General features: G+C 35.1%; 1 pseudogene; it reads right to left on the reverse strand.

Annotated features, from left to right (window-relative positions):
• Nucleotides 1–5,194: 5,194 nt before the first annotated feature.
• LOC116554835 lies at nucleotides 5,195–8,163 on the reverse strand (annotated as a pseudogene).
• Between the last annotated feature and the right edge of the window lie 590 nt (nucleotides 8,164–8,753).

Consider the following 8,753-nt stretch of genomic DNA (forward strand, 5'->3'; position numbering starts at 1 on the left):
TATGTAGGGAGCAAGACATGAGAGTTTAAAGGACTAAATATAATTTATTTTTCAGCTTTGAGTTTTTAGTTTTGGGTTCCTATACAATTTAATTTTGACTTTAAAACCAGAGTTTTGCACTAAAGAATACCCAGTTTTCACAGAAATTTTTTTTTAGTTATCCTATTTTGCATTTTCCCCACTGAAAATAAAATTTTGTGTGTTCTGAAAGAGATAATCAATCATGTGATAGTGTGTGGCTTCTGAAGGAAATTAATAACATCTGTAATAGGGAATTTTGTTGAAAGCAAATCTCAAATGAATGACACCGCAAATGCTATTATTGACTGGGAAAATTACTGTCTAAATAAAAATGAAAATGCATGTTTCAAGCTGTTATTTCCTTGCCTCAAGTTAATTTCCTCTATACCAACTTTCCACTGATGACAGCCACAAGAATTTTGTCTAACCACAAGCATATTACTGGTCTGATGCTACAAATAGCACAAAACATATCTGTACTGAAAAAACCCGGAATATAGATCTGTTTTCATTCTAGGTTCAAAGTACTTTTTTAGAAAATGATAAACAGGTATGAATAGCCCCAGTAGCATTCCAGCGCCCTTAAATATAGTATTTTAGTATAAATATCTATAATAATTTTTCCTATTTAGCAATTAGATCTTATCTGAATGTCCAGATAGTACTACGAAAAGAATATGTTGTAAAATAAAATCACTGAATGACACACTTTGAATCTATTCGGAGTGTGCTGACGTAGCATAGTTCTTATTGCACCAAGAATCAGACTAGTTTCTGGGCTCTCAGGAATTCATGAAAAAACATGCCATCTTGTCAGGTTTCTTATCCTATTCTTGAATGATTCTATTTTACGTTCTATTTTAACTGTAAAAATCCACATATTTTTCAGATAAAGAACCTAAAGCTCTTTAGAGGTTAAGTGAATTTCATAGTGACAAATAATTTATGAATTAACCAAGATTACAAATCTGGTCTACCTAATTCCCAAGTCTGTGATTTTTCATTCTTCCTTACTATTCTCTATCATTTTCATTAAAATCTTACAGGCACATCATCCTCATTTCTAAAAGTTATGAAAAGCACACTCTTGTGTCCTGGAAAATGAAATGAAATCAGTTAAAATTGTAGGGGATGACATGAGATAGAAGACACCACAATAGTTGAGCTAGAGGAAATGGGGTTCTAAAATAGAAAAACACATATAATCATAACAAGGGAGAAACAGATATAATTGATGTATTCTTAAACTATATAAGACATAACTCTTTTAATGTGAAGTATGAAGAAGATGTAGACTGCTTCATTTCCTACGACTTTTGAAGCCCTAATCAAAATATGACTTAGTGCAATTAGATTTATCTTTTAGAAATTTAGAATTTGGAAACCATGAGACTAAGTCTGTTTCTATTGACACCTGAGGTAAAAAACATAAAATTTTCAGATTGGGCTGTAAATTTAAAATAACAAAATAATTTAGGCACACAGAAAGGAATCGAGATCTAACAACTGAAAGAATTTTTAGCCTATGATAAATAATTTCTATTCCCACTTGCACTCTACAGGAGGCCAGTATATATCTTGGTCTGTCTATGGGTGTCTGTGGAACTACAGTGATATATTTAAAAAGTACTAGCTTGAGCTTATTCGAGTAAGTTTTTGTTCTTTGTAACAACAACAACAATAACAACAAAAAACACAAACCACACAAAAATCCTCCGAGAAGAAACATAAATTGTTGTGGAATGTCTGCATTAACCATGATAGACACATATAGGGATTAAAGGCATAAAGAATTAAAAGCCAGTAAGAGAAACACAGACAACAGGGTATTTTAGACATATATACGTAACTATTTTCCAGAAGTCTACTCTGATGATCCTAACTGATTGATAAGAGATTTTGTATCCATATATTAGACATTTTAAGAAAATTTGTCTGTAAATAAGTTCAATTTGAACCAAACCGAAGGAAAGACAGATGCCAAATAACAGAGTAAAGTGATTTATTTTACATAGGATAATTTCATTGATGATATCTTATGATATCTTAATGTTTTTATTTTAATAGAATCAAAGGTAGAAATCTGTCTAGGAAAAAAAATGAAAATTTTGTAAATCCTTGATTATATAAAGTTATGCTAAGAACTATGAAAACTCTAGTTAAAATAAACAGCATTTTTATTTATTTTTTTATTATACTTTAAGTTCTGAGATACATGTGCAGAATGTGCGGGTTTGTTACATAGGTATACATGTGCCATGGTGGTTTGCTGTGTCCATCACCCTGTCATCTATATTAGATATTTTTCCTAATGCTGTCCCTCCAGCATGTTCTCACTCATAGGCAGGTGTTGAACAGTGAGAACACATGGACACTGGGAGGGGAATATCATACAATGGGGCCTGTTGGAGGGTGGGAGGCTAGGGGAGGGATAGCAGGGGGTGGGGGCTGGGGGAGAAACAGCATTCTTATTAAAAATAAATTATCAGCGTGGCTTTAGATTTAGAAGAAAAAAATCACTATCCAGAAAATAATTGCCATTTTTAGGTGAAAATGACACCAGTCTTGCCTAATTTTTTCAGAAACTGCTTTTAAAGAGATAACAAACATCCCACTGTTGGGTATTAATCTGCAGATGATTATTGCTCTATATACCTACGTATATAAGCCTATAAATATATATATATATATATATATATATATATATATGCTTAATTAAAATGTTAAAAATTTTTCAAGACATAAATATGACATAATTAGAGTCAGTCTTTGAAATGTAAAATATATTGACATAATTAGGTTCCACCTTTTGGGTTAAAGTCTTTGTTGTGTTTACAAAGCAAATCTTATGTTAACTTAACCATACACAAAAGCCTGTACTATCACATTATTCCTCACTTTAAGGAAGAGGTAAGGATTCTACTGGGTAAAATATATATATATTTTTCTTCATTTTATAACGTGATATTATATGTGTGTGTGTATTGGTTTTTTTCTATGGTTTCCGTCTCATAACTCCCATAGCCCTTGTTATTTACTAAGTGACTAAAACAATATATTTTGCTAAAGGATCTTTTGTCTTTGATTCCTGAATCAACTTTGGAACAGATTCCTGGCAATAAAGGTGAAAGTCTCTGATTATAATGTTGGGGCACTTTAGGCCTTAGAAACAAGACTCAGAAAAGAGAATCTCTCTGATCTTCTCCTGCCTTCCTTTCACCTGCTCCTTTTTCTACCCAAAGCCATCCATAAAAACTTAAAATATATTCTTCCTTTGCCTTTATGACTTGGAGCTGGCCATCAAGATATTTTCTGACTCACCTTGCCTGCTTGTAAGTCATAGACTCTTTTCAGAAGGGGTCATGCCCCATACTCAGAAGGAAAGAATGTTGTACAGATGCCAAGAAGAATCTGAACAGGCAGACCTTGCTGGGTGTTCCCACTCGGTCTACTAGTATGAGATCACACCCTGTTTGTCCAACCACATTTCTACATGGTTGTCGATGCTTCAATCATGCCCATACGATGAAGTCTCCAAAAAAGGCCCAAGAGGAGGGGCTACAGTGAACTTCTAGACAAGGGAACTGATGGGGGCTTATAGGAGGAGGAAGAGGACTTCATTCATGAGTTGGATTCCCCAACTCCATGGGAACTGAAGCTCCTGCCCTCAGGATCCTTCCATATCTCACCTTACATATCTCTGTTTCCCTTTCTGTGAGTTACTATTGCAAATTAATGGAGCCTGATAAGGAGGTTGTGGAAACCAAACTTGAAGCTGAGCCAGTTGGTCTGACATTCTGGAGGCCTGAATATGTGACGGGTGTCTGACATGTGGGCCGTCTTATGGCTCTGAGTCTTCAGCCTGTGGGATGTGATGCTATTGCAGGTTAGAGAGTGTCAGAACTGAATTGGAGTAGAAGACACTCAGCTGGTCTCTGCTACAGAATTGACTTCTTGCTTGCCGGTGGGAAAAATTCTCCACACATGCAGTGTCAGAAGCATGTTGTGAGAGTATAATTGGAGAAACTGAGTTTGTTTTTCTGCTTATACCATTCATGTTTTTAATTCTGTCTTAACCTGAGTCATATTCATTGAATAATATATGATTTCTGTGTCAGGTATTCCCTGGTCATAATGTTCTCTAGCCTTTTGATTGGAAATTCTGACTTAGATAGCATACACAGCTTTCTCAGAATGTGCAGGATATGCAAGTTTGTTACATAGGTGAATGTGGGCATTTCTTATACAGATTATTTCATCACCAGGTATTAAGCCTAATATCTATTAGTTTATTATTTCCCTGATCCTCTCCCTTCTCCCACCTTCCAGCCTCCAGCAGGCTCCAGTGTGTGTTTTTCCTATGTGTCCATGTGTTCTCATTATTTAGCTCTTTTCTCTAACTTAAAGTATTTTCTCTATGTGATAGTTAATTTTATGTGTCAGCTTGGCTGGGCCACATTACACAGATATTTGGTCAAACTTTATTCTCGATATTATGTGGTGGTGTTCTTAGATGGGATTTACATTAAAATTATAGGACTTTTAGTAATGCAGATTACCTTACATAACGTGAATTGGTCTCAGCTAATTAGTTGAAAGCCTCAATAGGACAAAAGACTTGATAACTTCTATTCCATCATCACCCCAAGGCCCAGCAAGCGGAAATTTTCTGTCAGACTGTCTTCAGATTTCATCTGCTCTTCCTGATTTCTGAAATAGGTTGTCTTCAGAATTGAACTGCAACCTCAGCTCTTTCTTGTGTCTTTTGCCTGTGGCACCTGAGGACAGGTGGCACAACTTTACTACTCACACTTTCTTTAAAAATTAGGGTTTCTATTTTCTATTTTTGTATTCACAATATAGTCTTTTATAGAATTTCGAAAAGAAAATCTTAATTCAAATTAATACCTTTAAAAAGAAATTTATTAAAAAAAGAAATTTAAAAAGTTTAATTTGAAGAGTGTGTATAGAGTAGTGAATGCAGGGCACATTTTATATTTTGTATACACAGACTATTGTATTATAAATATAAAATGAAAAAGTATGTTAACTATTATAAAGGGTGAAACCATTACATAAACTTTAATCTAGAAGGATGCTTTCTACATCTGCATCAATGTAATTTCATGATTCTCTACCAATATTTATAGAAATAATCTCTATAATCAAATTATCATTCACTTTCATGCCCCACATGGGAAGTGGTAGGTGAATATCTGTAGGAATATAACATTTTGTCTGTTCTTCCACTGAGAAGCAGCCCTGTATTTTTCCAGTCTACACTCAGAACTTTGTCTTCATGAGCAGCTAGATCATAGAATGATCTAGCCTTACAACTTCTTGTATTCCACAGCTTGACAATGTCACCTAAACATCCTGAAGTCAGTTGCTGTTCATGAATAGAAAACCATTTTAGTGATGTCACCCAGCTTGTATGTGAGGTTAGAAACAACAACAGCAAAAAACTATCTCTAGTTTGGGAATCCCACAGTTTTACATGCATATCTGTGCTTCCAGATGCTAAACATTTACAATGTGGAGAATAGAAAATATTATACTTTATTTCCTGACAAAGCTAAGACTGCTGAACTCAACATCCCACACTTTAACTGTGTGGTCCCAAGATGCCAGGCAGATTTCTTCAGCATTTGACCACACAACCAAGGAAATTGCTTCCTTGTGGCCAGAGAGGATCAGCAAAGGAGTCCTTGTCAGTCCCAATTGCTCTGTTTTCTGTTTCTTTCTCAATGTTTGTATTCCTCCATTTCATCTTCTTATCTATAGGGATGGTGGACTAGATATTTAACATCTTATCTCAGGAGCCACTGCAAAATTGAGTTCCTGAGCTATCAACAGCTATATAATGTACACTTCCAGCATGATCTGTGCAGCAGTGCAGGGCTTTCACAGTTTCTCTTTAGTTCTACTCCTGTAAGACAAAAGTCTGATTGATGGAAGAATTCAGTAATAAGCAAGAAAAAATGTCTTTTTTCACCCAGGCCACATCTTTCACAGCATCTGTATGTCTCACAACCATCATTATAGACTTTCCTCCAAGGATCAGAACTATAAAATTTTGTTCTCAGGAACAATTGAGAATTGGGGGAAAAGAATACAGAAGCAAACATCTAAAATGCATGGTTTGTGTAGCAAAACTAATTTTGAGAAACAAAATCAGAAAATGTTTCCCCATGGCATATGGGTTCACTGACCTCTAACTACAGAAGAAGGAATTTCATCTTTGGAATCTCCACCATAAAGTATTCTCCAGCTATGATGGATACTATCGGCCAACTGCGTCACAGAACACCACAGATATTCAATTCACCTTTAGATTTACCTCTGAACACAGTAAATATTTCTAGGACTATGGGTTAATTCTCAAAATTTTCTTAATCTTTTATCCTTTCCACATAGTATAAGAGTTATCTTTTGGATCTCAAAGTTTTCAAGATCAGTTTCTAGCTTCTCTACATCCCATCCGGACACAATTAGGGCTGTGTTTACTAAGGGCAACACTTTGAGAAAGGACAGACTCTCTCAGTATGCACCTCCCTCTGTTTAATCCTCTGCTTTCTGTAAGAACTCTCCCTTCATGCTCCTCTCATTCCAGATGTCCTTATGCCATCTCCAAATCCTGAAAGTCTGCCATCCTTGCAGATGTACTCAATGACATCTTCAGCAACAATCCTTGATCCAACAGTCAAGATCAATTCCTCCTAGATCTTGAACTGTAGTTACATATCTCAGAAAAGCTTTTACACATGCACAAGGTCAAATGTTCAAGAATGTTATGGCAGCATTGAATGCAACAGTAAAATACTGGAAACAGACTAAATGACGCAATAACAGTACAATGATAATTTTATTTTGCTGAGTGTCTACAATAGAATATAGTAAAATGAATAATACAGTATATATGGTTTATACTTAAATAAAATAGAGTAATATAACAGTGTATAAATTAAAGCATGTGTACCAACTGAAGCAAATCTCAAACCAAATATTAAGGGAAACAACATTTTAGAAGGATTTTTATAATAGGATAATATTAATGAGACATTTGCAAACAGATTATTGTTTGAGATGTATGCATATGTGCAGATATATGATTTTCACAAAGGAATAAAATTATGAGGCCATGGAACACAAATGTTCAGGTGGAAAATAGAAGAGAATGATCTTGGAGACAAACCTAAGATGTAATAAGTTCACATCTGCTTAGAAGAAAGGTGCATCTTTCATAAGATTTTACCATTAAAAAAAGAGCTATTCAAAGAAATAAACTTAAATTCTGTCAAACTAAAACCTAATTCCTTACCGTTGGGACATCTGTGTTGTCTCTATCTAATGTTGTATTATCCCAAAAACATCCCTGTGAATCTCACTCATATTTGAATTTCATGCCTTGCTGTTAACCCAGTTTCTGACTGAACTCTTAGGGTCTGGTATGCACTTAAACTAAGCTTTCCCATCACCTCAACATTCCTTCCAGAAGTTGACCTTCTCCTGTGTGCTAGATTATTCTATTGTTGATTTAGTTTTGCCAAAATCTATGTTGACTATAGTTGATCTTCTTTTAAAGTTCCAGCATAGGGTTGGCCAAAATTAAATGTGAACGAAATTGGAGAGTCAAAAATGAATGACCTTCACTTTCTGAAGGTCATTCTGAGTTAGAGATGATAAAAGGCAGATGTATATTTAAGAATGAGCTCCAATTTGTCTTCAACCTTTCCCACTTATGCCACTCTTTTCTCCAATTATCTTCCCTGATGCAAGCCCACTACCAAGAACTTTGCTGTAATATTATAGTGGCAGAAACCATGAAAAATCTAAATTTCTACATCAGCCCCCTTCTTTAGTTTCAATCAAGCAACTGGATATAGATATTTCTAATTTTCAGCTTTCCCAGAAAGCTATACATTTTTCTTCTGTTCCAGGGCTAATGAGTATCTTTCCTCTCATCTTTCAGTTGCCTTTCATACCTTTCTTCACCATCTCCTTTCACAATTGGGCAAACTCTAATTTCTGTGATAAATACCCATCCATAATCCTCATAGTGATTGTACTTTCTTAATTGAACATCAGCTGAAACAACCATCATCCCCAAACCTGAGTATATTCTTCCATCCCCCTCCTCATGATAGCAAGATCTGTGCAGAGAGTAGTATAATCACCCTAATGATCACAAGAGTACAAAGTAATAAGACTATGGAAATAACTTCATTCTCTACTTTCACCAAGAACTTTGTGTCATTTTTTCAGTAAATTTATGAGGCTGTGATGATGACACTCCTGTGTTTAGAATGAAGCTTGTTCTAAGTTGATGGAAAGGACCAGATTGCATGCCTGGCAGTTGTCCTTGCAAAGCAGGAGAGAATGCCAATGAGCCTTAATGGTGTTAACTTGCTGATGGTGTTCTTCAATAAAATTTTTTTTCTTGTAAGAACTGGGTCCAGTACTCATAAACACATAAAATTGCCTTGCTGATTAACTATAAGGATTACATTTAGAAAGGATTACTGATTAAATTTCAGTAACTGTTGTCTGTACTTTCCAGTTATGTAGTAGCCACCCTGGTAACCAAGACTAATATAACCATTGTCAAGTCTTGTACACTCTTCTGAACTCCCAATAATCAGCATTTGAAACTTTGATCCTGAGCAAATTCACAGAGCTTGCTTGCTGTACTTTGCAAGTACATTAATGTGTAAATATATATGCAGTTAACC

Source organism: Sapajus apella, unplaced genomic scaffold, assembly GCF_009761245.1.
Source record: "Sapajus apella isolate SASKATOON/1434 unplaced genomic scaffold, GSC_monkey_1.0 scaffold2, whole genome shotgun sequence".
Taxonomy (NCBI): domain Eukaryota; kingdom Metazoa; phylum Chordata; class Mammalia; order Primates; family Cebidae; genus Sapajus; species Sapajus apella.